Genomic DNA, 21727 nt, shown 5'->3' on the forward strand with positions numbered 1-21727 from the left:
TCACAGGAAGTAAGCGCTACAAGGAAACACAGGGTCGTCACTTCCTTTCCACGCTGGCAGGGAGTAAGGACACGGGACTGGCACAGCCTCTGTCCAGGAAAGGAGGGGTACCGCGTTCAACCCAAAGGAGCAGGCTTGGGGATATTTCGGAGTACAGGGGCTTCAGAGCAGGGAACCCTGTTTTACACTTGCCCCTCTACTAATGGCGAGTGCTCATCCTATGAGGCATTTTTCTTTTGTCCTGCTGGGTGTTAGGGGGACAGGTGAATATGGGCAGAGGAGTGGCAGCCTGCTTTGGGAAGAGGCAAGGAGCAGTGAAAGGCACAAGCCAGGCATGGCCGCTGTGAAGATCTGGGCCTCCGGGTCAAGCGCTGTCCAGTGTAGAGTGGGCAGAGGGCCCTCCAGGGAGGCAGTCAATGCGGTCATGCCATGATGGGCATCCTACCTCCTCCCCCCCCCAGGCCTTCACACCCTATGCACACTCAGTGTGCACAAAATTTCAATTGGAAACACATGAGTGGTCCGGCTCCATGCTGGATGGATGTGGACAAGATAAGCCATAAATGGAATTCCACCAGATACAGGGGTTTGGGGTCCTCATCTGTGAAAGCTAGCCCCACCCAATCTCCATCTTGGGAAGAGCTTTGAATTTTCCAAGGATGATAAAGTGAGGAGCAGAGTCTTGCCCAGACCACCGCAGCCAATGAACTTCCTCTGCCTTGAGGCCCACGCGATGAAGGTCTCTTTCCCATGGCACCAGATCGCAGAGAGACCTCCCGCGAGCCACACTTTCTCTGTCCCGGGTTGCCAGTGCCACTGTGTCATGTATGCTCAGCTCTTCTCGGCTTCCCCGTCTAGACCGGAAGCTTCAGGGCAAAGAGCCTGAGGTGTGTTCTCCTCAGATTCCAGATCCTCCAAGGAGGCGCAATAAAACCCAATGCTGGATAAAACTGGACAGAATGGACACTTCTAGACTCTGTTCATGAGCCCGGGCATTGAGGGCACAACTGACACCGGAAGGCTGTTTCCAGAGCACCCACAGTCTACTGAAAGGGTGCCTTAGCAGGTGGGGAGGCCCCTGTCCGAAGATATGGGGCTAATGGGTGGAGTCTAGATGGCTTCCGGGCTCCTTAGGATCATGCCCCTGCTCTTTCTGTCCACCCCCGGGTTTCCAGTTTCCAGCTAGCTGTCCATGCACAGTCGAATGAGAGTAAATAAGAGCTTAGTCACCCAGTGGAGTGGCCAAGAAGTTACCTCCCTCCTTAATAACGACTGTAAACACATTCCAGGGTCAGCTCTGTTTGTGTACTCTTCGGAGTTTATGTTGTTGCACGGAATCTAATGTCGAAGACGAGCCACAAACATCTGACTCCCCCCATATTTAGTCATCTGTCTCTGAGCGTACGTCACCCATGGTTAGCACACTTAAAGAGTGCTAAGAGGGTGAGAGGGAAGTAACCCCCCTCTTCAGCCCACCCTCGGGGCACTCCCACACACACACACGCACACACACACTACCATCACCACCACCCTCAGGGCACTCCCACACACACACACTCACACACGCACACACACACACACACACACACACACACACACACACACACCATCACCACCACCCTCAGGAGCACTCACACACACACACACACACACACACACACACCATCACCACCACCCTCAGGGCACTCCCACACACACACACACACACACACACACACACACAATCACACTACCATCACCACCACCCTCAGGAGCACTCCCACACACACACACACACACTCACACACACACACCATCACCACCACCCTCAGGAGCACTCCCACACACACACACACACACTCACACACACGCACACACACTACCACACACACACACACACTACCATCACCACCACCCTCAGGAGCACTCCCAGCACCCACCCACACACACACACACACACACACACCATCACCACCACCCACTGGGACAGATACAGCTGTGGAAGCTCAAAGGCCCTGGGCCTGGGCCATAGCAACATTGTGTTCAAAGCCCAACGCCCAGTTCCCTCAGCACCTGCATGGTGAGGGTTCCTCTTCCAGCCATCCCACAGCCGAACTCACCCATCAGTCGTGGGGCACCCAGAGTGTGTGTTGGGTTGCTTGGACTTGTGGCTTCTGCTCTTGGTGTGCTAGATGTTAAATCCCATTTCACAGAGAAGTAGGGGTGAGAAGGGTAAGTGATTTCCCCAGAGCCTCTGTCTTCTACTAGCCTTCCGGGCTGTAGGTGGCATACACCTTCCCATCCCTCCCCCCAATTTCCCCCAGTCAGCTAATGCTTTAGCCTCCTTCTGAGTCTTACTGTTCTGTGATAATTTCTGACACCGTGTCTCTTGGAATGGACCTCCATGTTAGAAATCTAAGGTATAAGGCAGAGCAATACCCGGAAGTAGAAAAACACTGTTCTCGCCTAATAAGAGATTTTTTTTATTTTTGATTCTGGAGCCAAGTATGAGTGACCATGGCTGGGGAACAGGTTACCTCAAATGCCATGCTCCCAAGTGGAAGAAATTTCATAACATTTTTATAACAGAGCAGAGAAAGTCATAAATGAAGGCACTTAAAAAACACACTGGTGGAAACGTCAGGGAGGAAGGTTACAGCTGGGGGGGTTGGGAGGGGACATGGTCTCAGCTGCAGGTCTTGGCTACATCTGATAGCAACCTTAGGCCTTTGATTGGTGGAGAATGGGGTTTTGTTAAGTTGATATATTCCAGGGGCCTTGTGTTTATTGGGATATTAGGTCCCACTCAGCGATGAACGAGGAATAGCTTATTGGGGGGGGGGGCTAAAGATCGCTGGGAATGTGCTGTAGTCAGGCTCTGGACCCGCAGAATTCCAGTTGACAGAGCTCAGCAAGTCACCAGAATAAAAGTCCCATGGGACTCACACTGGGTGACCTCACCTGTTTCACTGGGCACACAGCTATGCACCCTTCAATACATGTAAGAGATTTTGCCTTGCCAAATTACTTTGGATTATATAATCATTTTCTTGAGACCCCAGGACCCCATCTGTTAGACCTGCCTGGAAATTCCCTCATAGACACACCCACAGGTCTGTTTGCACAGTGTGATAGTTTCAATGTAACTGTCCCCATATTCCCAAAGGGAGTGGCATTATTTGGAGGTGTGGCTTTGATGGAGTGGGTATGGCCTTGGGGGAGGCTTTGAGGTTTCCTATGCTCAGGGTACCATCCAGTGCCTCAGCCAACTTCCTGTTGCCTGCAAGATGTAGGACTCTCAGCTCGTGTCTGCCTGCACGCCGCCATGCTCCTTGTCATGATGACAATGGGCTGAACCTCTAAAACTGTGAGTCACCCCAATTAAATGTTTTCCTTATAAGAGTTGCCATGGTCATGGTGTCTCTTCACAGCAATAAAATTCCTAACTAAGACACACAGTGATCCTAAATCAAGTCAAGTGGGCAAGAAAGTTTAGCCATAACAGCCTCTGTCCCTGGCCACAGGGAGCCCACTGATGAGCAAGGCCTGTGGCTGACTCAGCTTTGCCCCTCTTGCCTGGCACTGGACCCTGCTGTGCTTTGAGGTTGGGAGATGGGAATAACACACTGACATGTTGATAACCCAAGGTTATCAACTTAGCTTCATTCTGGAGCCCTCCAGTTCACTGCCTGGTCCCAGTGTCCCAGAGCTGGCCTGAATGTGGGTAGAGCATGTGTCTCTCTCTGCTCCTGACTATAGACATTGTGTGACCAGCTGCCTCATGCTCTTGCTGCCATGCATATAAAATATAAGATTGTCAGGTATGGTCTTTGTGGGGCTGCAATCAGAGTCAGCCGAGAGGCCCCAAGTCCGTACCTGAGTGGGGGAGTGTGGATGAGGGAAAGGCTAGCTATAGACGATAAAGAAAAGACAGAGAGACAGAATAAAGGTCAGGAGGGCAGATCAGTCAATACTGAGAAGCCAGAAGAGTTTATTTTTCACCACTCTTATATACCTTATCCAAAAAGGGGAACACAGTATCATGTATACGGAACAAACAGGCTTTTCTTCCTCACTTATTCTAAGGGTTCAGTAACCACACCTTAGCTCCAACTTCTTATTCCCTGGCCTGGAGGTCAGGAATAGCCACACCTCAGATTCAGGTCTGTTGTTGTTTAGACTAAGACATCCTTCTGTAGCCACACCTTTGACCTTTAGGTCTTATGACTTGCTGAGGGCACTTTTGAACTCTCTGCCCTTGTGCCAAGATAGAGTGCAGCCATTTTTATAGGCACCCACATAAGGTAAGGGCATTCTCCAAGAGGGATGGAGGGAGGGAAGGAAGAAGGAGAGGGAGGGAGGGAAGGAGGGAAGGAGGAAGGGAAGGAGGGAGGAGCATAGAGTAGAGAGAGAGGAATTAGGACCCAGCAAGATCAGCAGGAAATGCAGACAAGCTTGCCCACTGTCCTCTAGACACTGGGGATCCTCTCTGGAATGGGAACCAGCTCTGACTGTCCCAGGGGATGGTGGATGGTGGGCAGGCAGCTGGAGGAGGGGAAGTGGGCAGATTGTGAGCTGGAGGGTCTGGGGAGGATTCAGACACATGCAGTGCTCCAAACCAAGACTGTGAGCAGGCGGCTGAGAAGGGAGGCAGAGACGGAAGTCTGATGGATTCTTCGTACTCTTCAGACCTTCACCAAAGGCACACTGAGCTGATACTGGCCAAGGCTGTCCCTGGCAATGAGCCCTTCAGTGCTCCAGAATTCCCTGCACAGTGAGGCAGAGGCTAGTTTCCAGCTAAAGCATTTTTCCACCTGCCCCAGGCTGTCTTCCTCTCCCTTTCTTTTCCCTGGGTAAATCACTGACACAAATCCAGTCACAGACTGTACTTCTATAGCAGGTGAACATTCTCATACCGGGAAGAATACACAGTGGGCACTCTGCATCTATGGGCTCCAACTCTGTGAAAGGCACTGGAATATTCGGAGCGAAACAGCATTGGTGCTAAACATGTGCAGATTTTTATTTCTCCTGTAGCCTCTCCTCCCCCCTCAAAACACCATAACGACTCTCTATACCTGTGTATACATTGCATTAAACCTTATATGTAATCTCCAGAGACTTACAGTGTGTGGGAGGGTGTGCATACATGTGGTGATATATTGTTTATGATCTAATAAAACCACTGGGGATCAAAATGCAAAGCCAGCCACAGCTATAGAGCCGGGCAGTGGTGGTACACATCTTTAATCCCGGGACTCAGAAGACAGAGGTAGACAGATATCTGTTAGTTCAAGGCCACGCTGAGCTACATGAAATTGATCCAATCGTAAAGAGAAACAGGTCTCTCAGCACTTGAGATTATATGCCTTTAATCCCAACACTAGGGAAGTATGAAAAGAAGCAGCTAAGAATCTCATGTAGAGATTGAGTTTGCAGACAGGGAGAGCTAAGGTCTGTGAGAATTCGTGGAGACAGCGTTATACTCTGGGGATTCATGGAGCCGGGATCACCCTTTCGGTCTGAGGTAGAGGTAAGAGCTAGTGTCTGGCTGCTTTGCTTATCTGATCATCAGCTTGAACCCCCAATATCTATCTCTGGGTTTTTATTTCTCATGCTACACATAGATCATATGCAGATTTAGTGCCACTTTCCAGAAAGGACTTAAGAGTATTTCCAGAAAGTTTTAACCAAGGAGGGAAGACCCATCCTGAATAAGGACAATACTAGTCCATGAGCTGTGTCCCCAGACTGAATAAAAAGGAGATGAGCCAAGCACCAGCATCCATCTCCCTCTGCTTCCTGGTTGCAGGCATGGCGACCTTGGATTTGGATCCCTGTGACATGGTCCTGCAAGCTGTCCTGAATGATACCGAGCTTTAGTAATGATGTTGGTGACAGTATTAGTTATTCATGGTCATGACAAGATACCTGACTAAACAACTTAAGAAGGAAAGAGTCATTTTGGCTCACAGTTTGAGGGTGCATGATCTCACCTCAATTAACATAACCACAGGCCAATCAGATCTAGACCATCCCTCATTGAGACTTCCTCCTCAGACAATTCTAGACCATGTCTCGTAGACATCCAAATCTCAGTGATAGACAGCATTCAAATCTCAGTGACCATAGAGGATGGCATGCTTAGTACTCATAACAGACCATAAATCCCAAGGTGACTGGCCAGAGCCTCTATAGGAAGTAGGTGGTCAGGGCGGGGGAGGGGAAGGTGCTCAGGTCCTGCCGGAAACAGAGGAGAACTGGCACCAAAGTCTTGTTGGGCTTAGTGCTGGGGCTCTGAGCTCACACAGCCATGGGATGGGAAGAGTCACTTTCTCAGGATCCTGTCCCCAAGACTGCAGAAGATGACATTGGCTTATACAAACAAAACCTATGGGTTAGCAGGAACCTTCCCACCATGGATTTGGGGACGTTTCACCCAAACTGCCAGTCCTGTGTTCTAACCTTCCAGTGCAATTTCCGTGGCTTCTCCCACTCCCAGCTTCCTTCTCTGTAGAGCTCTGCTGCTCCTTTGGAGGGACTGGCTGGCATCTGGCCTCTGCATTCTTGACACAAAGGCCAACGTCTTCTCAGTGCCACATGTCAAGAGTTTCACAATTGAAGGCACCAGGAGTTCATTGTCCTCTGCCAAGGCCAGGGCTTCTTTAACTACTTCCTGTCCTGGCTCACTACGCTGCCTGCATATCAGAAGGACCACAGGCCTTCTTGGCCGGATGCAGGATGCTGCTGCCCACATAAAGCCTGGGGCTCGGCATCTGCCTCCAGCAAACTTGCCCATGAATTTCTTCCCAGAACTGATGCACTCACTGGAAGAAACTTGAAGAGCCCAATTTTCTTTTCCTTTGTCTTTTTGTGTGTGTATGTTTGTCTTAGTTATTTTTCTCACTGTGATAAAACACCCTGACCAAGGTGACTTACAGAGGATGGACTTTATTTGGGCTTATGATTCTAGGGTGTTAGGTTCCACAGTGGCAGAGAGAAGGCATGGCAGCGAGACTTTGAATCACCCGAAGCCTCATAAAAGCAAGGAATGCGTGACATGGGTCTGTAATCTCAGCACTGCCGAGGGCCCCGCGGGTTCGGGCGCTGGCCAACCGGCCTACTCAAAATTGTTCGCTCTGAGTTCAGCCAGATAGCTTTAGATAAACATTTGAGGGAAGACAACCCAATGTTGATATCTAGTCTCCACGTGCATCTGCACAGGTCAACATAGCTGACATGTGTGCACACATGCTTACCACACACACAGTACTTGAGTTTGGCTGAAAGGCATGGGTAGGAGAGGGAAGTACCCAAACAGCCCAACAGCTTTTCTGGGAGACCCTGAAGTTATGGTCCCAACACAGCCAAACGTATACTGTGTTAGGGTTTTCTTTTCATAACCAATAACACCAAAATATAACTTCATTAATTTTATTCATAACAGGGCTTGCCACCCACCCAATCCCAGCACTTGAAATTGTCCCCAAGACTATTTGGACTCAACAGAGGTCAAAGCAGGGGAGGAGATTTCTATGCTTCTGTGTGGCCCTATATCTTCACGTGAAGAGGTGTACACATGAGAAATTAAGGCCTGACCACTTCGTGCATTCGGGTCTGACAGTACAGCACGTATGACATATGTGCATGTTTGTTTACGTCCCACACCCACTCATAGGAAGCCAGGCAGGGGCCGCTATGTCCAGGGAAGCATCCTGAGTGGACTCTAAGAACTGACCACGGTTGGCCACCATGGTGGGTTTACACTCCACACATGCTTTGCTCCTCGAATCATAGCTCTGAGCTACTTACTTGCCTGAGAGGCTCTTCTCAGAAACCACAGTTGAGGAGGCCCCCAGCTGTGCAGGTGGGACCTTCCGAGTGCTGGGAATTGGACACTGCAAAACTTCCCAGCTGCCAAGCCATCTCGCAGCCCAAAAACATAAAGTTCTGAAAAGGAGCCCTGGCTTGAACTCGGATCTGGCCTTGAATCAGATCTTGGTCCCTGAGCTCCTGGTGTGCCTTGGACTTCTCCATCTTTCCCCATGTCTCTCAGATCATCTGCCTCCCAGTAATGCCCATCCTAATAGCAGGTCCTCCTGGAATGCCATAGTGACAGCAGGAATCATCAAGCCCCAAGCTCCTCAGCTCATCACTGAGACCCCGTCCGATCCTAGCTGTGGGCATGCATTGTTCCATCCATCATTGATTTTTCATCTGGGTTCATAGATTCAGTCAGCAATCAGGGCCTCTCTCTCTCTCTCTCTCTCTCTCTCTCTCTCTCTCTCTCTCTCTCTCTCTCTCTCTCTCTCTGGGATACCCAGGGGCATGCTGGCACCTGGCTGACAGACTGTGGGTCAGAGCCCACAGAGTAAATAAATGAAAGGATAAATTCAGTATGCAAGATCACACTGAACATGGAAGAGAGATGGGTCCATAAAAGAAGGAATCAGCATTAGCAATAAGAATGTCGTCTTCACTTGCCCTGGGGTACAACATTTGAAGACTCTTCATGTATGAGTGTGTGCCTGAGTGTGTATGTGTGCACCATGTGCACACAGGAGCACCAGGAATAGGGTCCCCACAGGAGTTACAGGAGGTTGTGAGCTGTGGTGTGGGAGCTGGGAACGGAACTCGGGTCCTCTGCAAGAGCAGTAAGCACTCGTAACTACTGAGCTGTCTCTCCAGCCCCCGTCCGAGTCCTCTTGGAATGCTTTTACGGAAACAGTTCAACTTTCGAAAAAAAAAAAATACCCAATTTTATAAAATAGTGACAAGTAATTTTCTCACTGTAGAACACACTGAAAATATGAGGGCTGGGAAGATGGCTCAGTGGACAAAGTTGCCTTGCAAACGTGAAGACGTGAGTTTGATCCCAAGAACTTACATTTACATACAGCCAGGATGGTGGTTTACATTCATAACTCAAAGTCTGGAGACACAGAGACTGGCAGATTGCTGGGTCTAACTGACCAGCCAGCCTAGCCCGTTTGGTGAGATCCAGGCCAGTGAGAGACTCTGCCTCAAAGGAAAAGAAAAAGAAAAAATGAAAAAGAAAAAGAAAAAGGCAAGGTAAACAGTGGCTAAAAAATGACACTGTGGGGCTGGACAGATGGCTGAACAGTTAAAGGCTAAGCTTACAATACACAGATAAGAATGAAGTACTGGAGTCTGGCCCCCATGCATGCATGAACCTGCACACCACACACACACACACACACACACACACACACACTAAAAAATAGAAAGAAAATATTAGCCATATGTAGTCCAAGTGAGCACACGGTATTTGGTGTGTTTCCTCCAGTTTGATTTTTAAGTGTGTGTGTGTGTATGTACACATGCATGTGTGCTTATGTATGTGTGAGCAATGCAACTGGAAACGGACTGAACTGTTCTTCCTCCTGTTTTCAGTTTACATTTCATACAAGCACTGCACGCTAACTGATTACGCCACTGGAGCTCCTCAGTTCACATTTCAATGTGAACACTTTGCTCTGTGTGCCATCTAAGCTCACATTCCAACCTGCCCTCTGTCTAAGCCCTGTGATCCTGGACCATCCATTTCTCCATGCTCAGGCCCACATTCTTATTGCCCACCATCATCTCCCCAAGGCACAGGCCACTGGCATTCACCAATTTCCATTTCTTTCTCTGCATAAATATGCCGTGAAAATCTACCTCTCAGCCTCCTTTGCAGCTCAACAAGGCCACATGGTTGTACTCTAGCCAAAGAGACGAAGGAGAAAGCCATACGAGCTGCTTGCTTGTGTACTTCCTGAAGTCCCTGGCAAAGGGTCCTCCCTTCTCTCTTCCTACCCTCTGGGGCCCTTGAGCAACAAGATGGAAAGCTGCAGAGGGGACAAACCTGCCCCCCCCCAGAGCTTGAGGGAGGGCACAAAGGGCCTGTGATGAACCTTCACTGCCCAGGAGCGGTCAGATTCTCTTACTTCTACAGCCTGGCCGAGTCTGACAGCTCCTGGCAAGCTGAACCTTTTAAATAAAATATGTGAAATCAATTACCCATAAAGAACACTCCAATCTGAGCCTTTAAAAATTAAAGCACAATCGGGGAATGAACAAGCCATTTGTTGAATTGGATAATAAACACTGTTTGTGGGATTTGGGGGAAGAGACAAGTCACTGGGGGTAGTGTTAGTAAAAGGAGGTGCTCGGTGGAATCTGCCAGGATGGGTGTGGCTCTCAGTCCTGGAGAGAAACCAGGGAGTGATGATTCATTCAACCAACACATCAGCCACTTGAGAGACAGGAAGCACAGTGGGGACCAGCTATCACTATGGAAATGGGACAGTGCCCACGCATTGACAGCTACCACTACCGGTGGCTTTCCTGTGTCACTGGGAACCTGGACTCCTCACTCAACCTTCCCTGCACCCACCCAGATACTTAAGACAAAACTCAGGGCCCCCTGGCACCCTAGAGTCCTCACTCTACCCCTGCTTCAGCAAGGCCCTCAGTAAGAGGTAGTCAGAATAGAACATCCATCTTCATCCCCCACCCATCCTCACTCCAGACACGCTCCACCCCTCCTGGGGGTACCCTGTCCCCCACATTTCCAAATGCCCCTGTGCCAACCCATCCATCTCACATAGCCAGGGGGTCCCAAGAAATGCTGTTCTGATCATGGGGTACACTCCACTGATGACACTATGATGGTTAGTATGTCAACTTGACCAGGCTTTGGTGCCCAGATGTGTGGTCCAATATTACCCCAGATGTATCTGAGGTAAGCCTCAGTGAGGATGGTTTGGAAATCTGCAGACTTTGAATAGAGCACATTGTAATGTGGGTGGGCCTCGTCCAATCAGCAGATGGCCCCAATAGAGCAGGAAACCCTGGTATCCCTGGGCAAGAGAGGATGCTGCAGCAGGAGGCTTTTGAACTCGAGCTGTCACATCTTCTGGTCTCCAGCCTGGCGGCCCACTCTACAGATTTCAGACAATCATGTGCATTGATTCCTTTCAATAAACCTCCCTATGTATATGTGCACGTATCTTATTGGTTCTGTTTCTATGGAGACCCTGGCTAGCACTCCAATGCATGCACATCAGAGCTGCCAGACCCACTAGGACCAACTCCAAATCCCTTTCCATGGTTTGAGACCTCTCCATTGCTTGAACCCTCAGACTTGATCTTAACACCTGCTCGAATCCCACACATCTTACTCCAAACTTCTAGTTCTCAAAGACAAGCTGCTACTCCTATCCACCCATGATCCTCAATATCCAGGCCTCAGGGGCATCCCACAGGCTATTGCAAGGCCTAGAATTCTATCCTGCCGGTTCTCCAATAGACCTTGTTCCCTGGCAGCAATGAGCATCACTTCCCTATTGTCCCTTCTTCCCACTATCTCTCAGCACACTTAATCCCAGTCATCTGTGATAGTGCACATTTAAGGTGCCCTTCCCATACTGCAAACCTCCTGTCAGAGACCAGGAGAACAGACTTCACTCGGAGCCCCTGGCTTGTGTCTGGGGCAGGCAGCAGGTTGGATGCAATCTTAAAGACTGAGCAGATGGTGTCTATTGTCATCCCAATGAGTACCTCTAATTGAGTACAGAGGGGGCCCTTCGTCCTCTTGGATCACACACTTTGATTGCTTGGTTAGCACTGAAACCAATTTCTCCACCATTGCTCAATTGAGTGATTAATTAAAGCAAGCTGTCTATGGCAGTAACCCCACCCTTGACCTTTCACCCTCATATCCGCTGCTACGCAATCCAGATTTTGCTTTTTCCCACCCACCTCATTCCCAGAGCTACCAGGTCTCACCCAGCCTCCCTGTTTGATTTTTATTGGCAAAAGTGAGTTTGCCACTAATTCCCTGTAGAAGCCCTGTGAAGTGGGTAGCTGGACAAAGAGATGTCAGGGACCCCTGGCTCTGGCTGTGTGCTATCCAAAACCATTTCATTCTGCATCTTGGCCTTGAAGCAATGAGGACAGAGGGAGAGAGAGAGAGAGAGAGAGAGAGAGAGAGAGAGAGAGAGAGAGAGAGAGAGAGAGAGGTCAACTGAATCAAAGCCTCTGTTTCCATTAGCTCCCTGGGGTCTGAGTTCCCTCACCAGGATGAAACTCATCTGGTCTAACAACACTGGTGTTTTTCCAGCTCCCAGCCATGTGGGGATCTTCATGCTTGAGTCAGAGACAGACGAGTCCCCTCACCCTGGCCTCTCTAATGGTGAAGACTCTAGGCTCAGAAACAAGGGCCTACTAAGGTCTAGTGAGTCCTGTCCTCCTTCCCAGGTGTCCCCACCTAGGTAAAGGCCTTCTGTCTCTCTAGAACCATGGGTAGAATCAGACTGATCGATCCAATTCCTAAGATCAAGTTTGCTGGAGGTCAAAACAGACATCTTGAGCCTTCCAAGGGTGTCTGACCCACAGGCTAACAAATGCTCCAGAGAGGCGAGGGGACCACCTGTCCTTTTTAGAAAAGCTGGATAATCCAGGCTAGAGTCTCAGAAAAGCCAACAGCCCCAGCAGCAGCCGAGGCTGAAAACCTCCTGGGGAGAAGGAAGGCAGAGAGAACACCAGGGAACAAGCAGATGGAATGATGACAAGAGCCCAAAAGGGACTTAGCCCAGGTCCTCAGCCCCATCTGCTCACAGCAGCCATGGTGGCATGGCAGGGCTATCCTCAAGCTTTGAGTCCTGCTGGAACCTGTGCTGTGTCTACCTCTCACCTCCAGCCTGGGTGTCACGGTGCTGCAGCTTGTGGTCCCTAAGAGGCGCTCACATAGTGCAGCAAATAATGACTGTGGGGATGCAGGCTTCATGGGAAAGGTAGTGCAGAAGATGCCTTCCTGTAGGTCCCTTGGCACATATTTCCGAGATGATTTAACTCCCTTCCCACTAAATCCCATTGCTATGCGGCTCCCAGCACCCCTCCCATGGCTAATTCCTAAGGTCTCTTACACAGCCTCTTCCTTCCTGGCATCTCTCTGTGTCCCTCACTCTTCCACAGGCTCACCCCTGTACAAAACCCTACCTCTCCCTTCTGGAAGGAACACAGCCTAGCACGAGCTATCTCACGTTGGTGATTCAAAGGCGCTCACAGCTGTGCAGTCCAGAGCAGTTGGTGGCTGTGTGGTACCATTGCCCACCTCAGTGGGTGGCCTGAGTACACTTCAGAGGAGACAGACGGTTCCCAGAAGTTCTTGTTCAGGAGTATCTGTGTCTCAGAGCCATGTGTTCTGGGGATCTGACCCACTTTGTGACAGTCACTTTGGTCGCCTAGATCTGGAGACATTCAGGATGCTGTGGAAGTACACCTCCAGGTGTATGTATGAGGCTGGAGGTTTCCAGAGCTCGTCAGGGCTCTGAGATACAGTGATCCCATCCACTGATGGATACAAACTCCAGTGCACTCTCACAAGGGGCTGGAACTGTGGGAGACAGGGACTAGGGGGAGGATGCAGCTCACTGTCCCTGGGAATGTATCCTGGAAGGCTCTATCATGCCTTGGCCCACTCTGCTTCCTGTCCAGGGTGGTGGGAGCTGCTCTGCTCTGCCTTCCCCTCCCCACCATGATGAAACTGTGAGCCGAAATAAGTCTGTTCTTCCCTTAAGCTGTTTTGCTCAGGTATTGCTGGAGCAAAATACTAGCCCATGGGACTGGAGAAGTGCAGAGGACCCGGGTTCGACTTCCAGCACCCACACTGAGTGGCTCACAACCATCTGTAACTCCAGTTCCAGGAGAATCTAATGCTGTCTTCCTCTTCTGGCTTCTCTGTGTGCACCTGCATATACCTGGTGTATACACACACACTCACAGAGAGAGAGAGAGAAAGAGAGAGAGAGAGAGAAAGAGAGAGAGAGAGAGAGAGAGAGACCTAACTCATACCCCTGCCACCCTAACTCTGGGTGACAGCTGAGCTTCTCCTACCTCTTGGCCTTCTATAGCAACACTGACCACCTCCTTCCAGGAACTCAGGGCATCCCAGAAGGCCTGGCTACTGCCCAAGAAGCTACCCCCTACCCCAAGCTTCAGACTTAGCAACTTCACTCTCAAAGGGCACTTGCTGTGCCCATGCCCACTGAACCTGTCACCAGGCTGATGTCACGCCATGGCCTCTGCTCAGAGCTCAGAAACCAGGGTCTGATCCTGCCGAGCAGGGGGAGGGAAATAAGAGCCCTGGTGCGCACTAAAATATATGGCCCGAGGAGGATAATCTTCCTGTTTCTTTCGTGACTTGAGATAACTTTCTGCTCCTGGCTGAGCCTCAGTTTCCCCACAGAGAAAGTGGGACTCGCAGTGCCTATTTTACAGAGGTGTTCTGGGTGTTTGGTGAAATGACAGTAATAGAAGTTGTACGCTGAACTCTATATAACGGGAGATGCTGAGTGCTAGCTAGGCATCATGGGTTAGTTATCCTTGGCTGGGGAGGGGAGGCAAAACCTTCCCAGTGGCTCAGTGGTTTTCTCCAGCACGTACCCGTTCGGAGTGTAGCTTCCAGTCCATGTGGAAGCCTCCTAGAGCAGGGCTCAAGCCCCCAGGGGTCTGTATGAGCCCTCTCACCCTCTAACCACAGAAAGCGAAAGGCCTTGAGCTGGTCTGATGTTGCCCTGGAGAGTAACTGCAAATTGAATTAAGTGAGCATCAGGATGAGGAAATGTGTGAGACCGCAGAGTGACCTTGAGGGGGTGGGGTGGGGAGAGAGCAGGGTCAGCAGCTGGGAATGCCCTCCCTGTGACCTAGCCAGCTCCATCCACGGGCTCTGCGGTACTGACTCAGGGTGCTGTGGATGCAAGAAGTTCATTCCAGGAGTTTCCACTGGCACAGTCATGAGACACATTATATGGACCCAGGATAGCAGGTACTTAGAGCAGTTAATACTGCTCTGTTAACTCCTGGGCCCTGGCACAGCCTGCACCAGCTTGGAGTCTTCATTTCCAGAGAAGGAATACAGAACTTTAGGGACTGACAGCCCAGGCAGAATTGGGGCCAGGTGGTCCACCTTCCCATTGCATGTTGCCCTCAGAGCCCAGGAGATGGTCTCTACTGTGCAGGAGTGTTGGGTGCCAGCACCCTAGACTATGGGAGGTTGATGAGATGGACTCCAGAGAGTGTGCAAGACAGAACTGCTGTATGGGGGGGGGGGCGTCAAATGGGTGGCACCTTGGACTGGCAGCCTCGGGCCTAGATGAGGAGACACTTCCCCAGCCTTCACAGCACTCACTGTATCTGTGAGAGACTTAAAAAAAAAGCCAAGTCCCTTGACCTCTCTGAGACTCATATACCATGTTAGGGGTTTTATTTTTGAAGGGGGAGGGACCTCTTGCCCTCTGTAAGAGAATGTGAGTGAGCACAGCAGAGCTAGAGGTGGGCAGAACATCTGGATTCTGCAGTCCTCCCTCAAGACAGTCCCACAGGCAGAGTGGTCCAGGCCTCAGACTCCAGCCTAGCCATTATCGAGCGTGCGCCAGCCATTGTCCCAGCATCTGCCATGTGCCAGGCATGGCCGTTAGGTCCCAGCAGAACAAGAGCAGCCAGGACTTAAACTTGTGGCAATCAAGTATGCAAGGGGACTACCGTGGAAGAGGGGTGGCTGGCTTGAGAGAAGAGGGCGGGGGCAGAGGGGAGAGGGCAGGAGGGTGAGGAGAGGGAAGTCCGTCTTCTTCAGGGATGTAGCTGTTGGTAGGCTGCCCATGCTCGGAGGGATACCCCCAATGCTTGTGCACACAGGCAGCACTATTCAGACGCAGTGAGTTATAGAAAAAAGAAAGCAGAAGATAAAGGGGCCATGAGGTATTGGGGAGGTACAGGGGAGTGGGAGGGGCGATTTGGGTTGGACACGATCAAAATACATTGTGTCCATGTATGGAATTTCAAAAAAAAAAAATGTATTGATGTTTAATAAGGATCAGGAGAAACAAATAGGCCTAACAGATGTTTATTCAGGGAGAAATAACTCACAACATAGACAGATAAATACCAGCAGGTTCCTGGTCCCAAGGATGCCTCCGGATGGATGCTCTCCTGTCTGCGGGTGGCAAGCAAGAGAGCTCTCAGAGCCCCCTTCTCAGACTTAGTTCCCCCAGGTGAGTCCGCCCCTGTCTCCACCCCCAATGGGGTGCGGACAAAAATGAGTTTAAAAATTCTTTAAAAAATAATACCCTAAGGTTGTCTCATGTGGATTAATTAGTGGGTATTCTCTCGGGTGCACACTCCAGCAATTGGTCACCTCCACACCTGCTCCTGGAGCCCGTATACCCTTCCTCTTACAGACTTCACAGTGCTACCCAAAAGGCATTAAGGCCTTAACGCCCAAACATAGTAATATAACATTTGGGCAAAGATTTTTTGTGTATGTGGGAAAATCGAGTTAAAATAAAGACCCACTGTGACTGTGTCCTTAAAATGAGGGGAAACTGAGGCAGGGACCAGCCCACAGGGAACACCATATACAGAATAGAGTTCTGCTGCCACAATCCAAGAAGGTACCAGACACCAGGAGGCCTGGACCAGAGCCATCCCAGCATCTTGTGGGGCCTGGGACCTTGCCACACAGTGACATCACACATCTCTCTGGCCTCCAGGGTGATGCAACAGGTTCCTTTGACTCAAGCTCCTGTGCTCCTGCACTTAGATCTGTCAGGGTTAGCACTGGTACATACCGTGTGATCGGAGCATTAACGAGGACTTCCCGGGGCCCCAGGGACTAGCACAAGTATCACACCCAACGACAGCAAATGTCTGAGTCTGTGGGTCTTTCTGGAACTGAAGGAACCCTGGGCTGGAGAGGTGAGGCGGCACGGTTGAGGTAGGAAAGGGTGAGCTGGAGCCAGAATCCTTCAGCCCCAAAGGTTTGTGTTTCTGCATGGACTCCGGGACTGCTAGCCGGGGAGTATGAGGTCACATCCATGACCATGGGTGATGCTTGCTTGCGTGATGAGAGAGGAGGAAGTCAGAAAGTCTGGGAGAAAGTAGGATCCGTAGATGGGGACTCCTGGGAGGCTCTACGCAATGAAGTCCCAGCTAGGGCTGACTGTTCCCAGGGTACAGCAGCATTAGGGCACTGAGCTGCATGACTCTCCTCCCTCTCAGAGGATGTCAGAATGGTAGATTATGATGCCTAGTCTAGTAGGGAATAGAGAGAAGGCAATGAGGGACACAGAGATGAGATGCAGTGGTCTGATGAGGCGCAGTCCTCACAGACATGTTTGAGTGCTTGGCCCATAGGGAATGGCACTATTGAGAGGTGTGGCTTTGTTGGAGTAGGTGTGGCTTGTTAGAGGAAGTGTGTTACTGTGGGGGTGAGCTTTGAGCTTTCCTATGTTCAAGCTACACCCAGTATGGTACACAGTCTCCTTCTGCTGCCTGCAGATACAGACATAGAACTCTCCGCTCCTTCTCCAGCACCATGTCTGCCAGCACACTGCCATGCTTCCCACCGTGATGATAATGAATTAACCCTCTGAACTGTAAGACAGTCCCAGTTAAATGTTTTCTTTGCAAGACTTGCCATGGTCATGGTGTCTCCTGGCAGCAATAGAAGCCTTAACTAAAACAAAGTTAGGAGTTCCTGCTGCAGTAAAGGGTGGAGACAGCGGCCACAGGAGCAGCTGAGCAGGGTGTGTGCATAGCACCCAGCGAGTGGCTATCAGAGCAGAAGTACAGACAGCTGAAAATGACAGATTTGCCACATCTGAGTCTCCTCCTGTGCCCCAAACTTTTTAATGTTACTAAGGGGGCAGGGGCAGCTAAAGGCACTAGCCTTGAAAGCCTGGTGCCCTGAGTTCAATCCCTGAGAGTCCATGGAGGAAGAGAAATGACTCCTGAAAATAATAAAGAAATAATAATTTTGTAAGTTAACATCTTAGTTAGGGTTTCTATTGCTGTGATGAAACACCATGACCAAGGTACTTGGGAAGAAGAGTTTATTTCAGCCAACACTCCTACTACATCGTTGAGGGAAGTCAGGACAGGAACTCAAGCAGGGCAGGAACCCGGAGGCAGGAGCTGATGCAGAGTTCATGGAGGATGCTGCTTACTGCCTTGTTCCTCATGGCCTGCTCAGCCTGCTTTCTTACAGAACCCAGACCACCAGCCCAGGGATGGCACCGCCCACAATGAGCTTGGCTGTTCCCCAACAATCCCTAATTAAGAAAATGCTTACAAGGATAAAATGCTGTACCCCCTACAGAAGAAGGGCATTTATGAAAAATGAACAATAAACAATTCCTACATATTAAAAATGTCACAATCTCGGTCAGCAAGATGGCTCAGCAGATAAAGGCACTTACTGCCAAGCCTGACAACTTGAGTTCAATCTCCAGGACCCATGTGGGAGAAGAGAACCAGCTTCCACAAGTTGTCCTCTGGCTTCCACAATAGTGCCATTGAGTGCTTGCACCCCCTTAAATAAATAAGAGGTAATAAAAAAATTTAATGTCATAATCAAGTCCAGAGGGGAAATCTTTGCAAAATACACATCCAGCTGATAAAGGATCTGCAGCTCTCTGCAAAAACTCTCTATACTCATTCATATGGAAACAAGCGGCCAATTAAAAAGTGGGAAAATGATTTAAACAGACATCATGCACACTTACACACACACTTATATACACACTCACATACACTTTTACACATATATATATACACACACTCATAATCACACTCACTTATACACACATACACATTTACACACATTCACATATACATACATACACTCACACATATACACACATTTACATACACATTTACACACAGAGAGACATATACACACACATTCACAGACTCACATACATACACATGTGCACATATACACTTACACACTCATATACATATTCACACACACACACACACACACATACACACATTAATAAATTTAAGAAGCAGAGAACTCCTGTGCCAGGCACAGGAGCCGAGGCCATGAGTGATCTGAGCATGAGCCATCTACCCAGGAGTCAGCACCTTTCTTGTTGGTCCTGAGCTTCTGGGCATATGCTTCCTGAGTTCAGATTTTGCACCCAACAAGTCTTGAGGGATAGCAATGTTCTCTCTGTCACATGTGGGTGCACACAGGTGACTGGGATTCCCCAGTTGGGAGGGAGCCAGAAGTCATTAAGCGAGAAGGACACCCCAGGAGTGGCATCAGTGCGCCCTGATTCCATGCATGGTTCCCGTGCTGCATCTAGGCTCCTCAGCACATAGAGGAAACAGGAACAACCTCACGGAAGCACATCTAAGGTGGTTTTATAGTAACGTTCTTGTCTGCATGCTCCAAGCTGAGCTTCTAGAAAGCCCCTCTGTACCACCCTTGGCTGTGAGCGCCGGACCACGGTGGAAACCCCAGAGACACAGTGGTGCCTCCCAGCATTCTGCAGGCACCGAATGGAAGGGACCGGCTGGTGATTCAGTCAGAACACTTCCCTTCCGCCAGGCTCCACAACATGACATCACTCCCTTGTCCATTCTATTGCTCAGAATGTCCCTCAGTAAATCTCAGAATGAAAAGGTGACCCCCCCCCAGGGAAGGAGGAGGTCACCTCTCTTTTTCTGAGTCATTCCAGGTCTGGGAAGAGTGCCTAGCCTGGAGCCCGGAAGTGGCTGTTACCACCCACGGGTCTGGACTGCTTGGGGGGCCCTGGCTATTTCTGGCATCAGAGAGCCTTGGGTCGGTTCCCACCTCAACCCTCTCGGCTTTTGACCCGACCTTTAGGAATATAGTGCCTATTTATGAGGCAGGGCCAGCAGGATGAGCTTGCTCGGTGTTACCCCTCCCCCACCCTCCCAACACTACTGCTTCCATGACCCACCAATAAGTACTGGAACTGACCAGCCAGGAGGACAGGATGGGTGGCCTTCAGCGGTATTCCAGAACCCCAGGCTCTCCTCTTGTCAACCAGGGTTCCATCTCTGAGGTGCCTTCCCACACTCCATCCTCTCTCGGGTAGTCTCCCAGACCCCCTGCTACACACACACACACACACACACACACACACACACACACACACACACACACAGGCTCAGTGTGAGGCTCCATGCCTCCCCTGACCACCCCCTTTATTGACTTTTTCTACAGGGCCTGGCTCTGGAGGTTGGGGCTCCTTGGTTGTCTTAGCATTCATTCAACCTGGATGGTTGCCAGAAGGTAGACACACAGGAACGGGAAATCCTCTCCCCCTTTTAAAGTCTGGGATGGGAGTGGGGTGTCCCAGCACGGGGCACTCTGTGAGGACATACGGTAGTGGGAGCCGAGGTGGCCATGTGGGGTGTGTCTGATGGATGGACTGAGGAAGAGATGGGTAGGAGTTTGGGAAGGCTGAAGGGTCTGATGGAAGAATGCATGATGTGGAGTACCCCTCTGTATTCTGTGAATGTGTTTTATTACCATTCATTAATAAAGAAGCTGATTTGGACAATGGTCAGGCAGAATATTACTAGGCAGGAAATTCAGACAGCCATACGGAGAGAAAGAAGGCAGAGTCAGGGAGATGACATGTAGCCCGCAGGAGGATTAAGATGCCAGAGCATTACCAGTAAGACAGCCACGTGGCAATACGGAGATTAATAGAAATGGGTTAATTTAAATGTGAAAGCTAGTTAGCAATATGCCTGAGCCATTGGCCAAACGACTATAATTAGTATTAAGCCCAGAATTTGGGAACTGGCGGGTGAGAGAGAAACTTGCAACTACAAATGCATGCAGGGGGACAGGCAGAAACTGGTTCACAGTTGTCTGCAGTTAAGCTGTGTCAATGGAGCACCTGAGTGACCTGCAGATGGGCAGGTCACAAGTGCACCCCATCCTCACCCCCACAGAGGTGCAAGCTCATGACAAACGGGTGAACAAGCAGGCACCCCGTCCAGCACACCATTCTACACAGTGGGTATCGGTATTAGACATATTGAACAGGGCTACATCTCCTAAGCCAGGATGCCATCAAGGCTCTGGAGACTGTGACTAAAGAGAGATAAATTGGTCCTGGCAGCTGAGACCAGAAGGGACCACTCTCAATGGTGACAGTAAGTATCTATGTGCTGTGGACAGTCAGGTAGCATAAGGCCTAGAGAGTGAGGCAGGGGTCAGAGAGGGACAGGGGGCATGGGATACCAGGGTTCAGGCCCCACAGGCTGCCAGCACAGGAGGATCAGGCCATATGTTCAGGGTCGTGAAACCACAGGAAGGTGGTTGGCCATCTTGAAAACACCTCTGGGCAGAATCTAGAACAGTGTTTGCTACCAGGCCTCGAGGAGTTCACCACACAGACAACACAAAAGTCACAACCTAGAGTGACTAAGTGTTGTATTTGGTGCTAGCCTGACAGGTCTAGGACTCTGCAGCTGTCAAAACCCATAGAATTGGACACCACAAATCCTAATTGCCCTGTGTATTTGGGGGGAGGAGAAGGAGGAGGAGAAGGAGAAGAAAACCATCCCATCAGGGGCTGAGAATGTCACTCAGTCAGTAAGTGCACGCCTAGTATGCTCTGCGTAAACTGGCTATGGCGGTACACACCTATTAGCCCAGTACTCAGGAGGTGGAGGCAGGAGGATTAGAAGTTCAAGATTTCCTTTAGCTGCATATTGAGTTCAGGACCAGCCTGGGCTACATGAGACCCTGTCTCGTGGGGAAAATAGAAAAGAATCACTCCAGTAGCTATGTAGAAAGCAGTGGAAGGCAGGAGGGGCCATGGGAAACAAGCTGGGTTCACTAGGAGACCCCAGGCAAGAGCAGCTGGGTCCTGGCAATCGGTGACTGTGGAGACACGACCTTGGGTTGTTG

This window comes from Phodopus roborovskii, unplaced genomic scaffold, assembly GCF_943737965.1.
Source record: "Phodopus roborovskii unplaced genomic scaffold, PHOROB, whole genome shotgun sequence".
Lineage (NCBI taxonomy): Eukaryota > Metazoa > Chordata > Mammalia > Rodentia > Cricetidae > Phodopus > Phodopus roborovskii.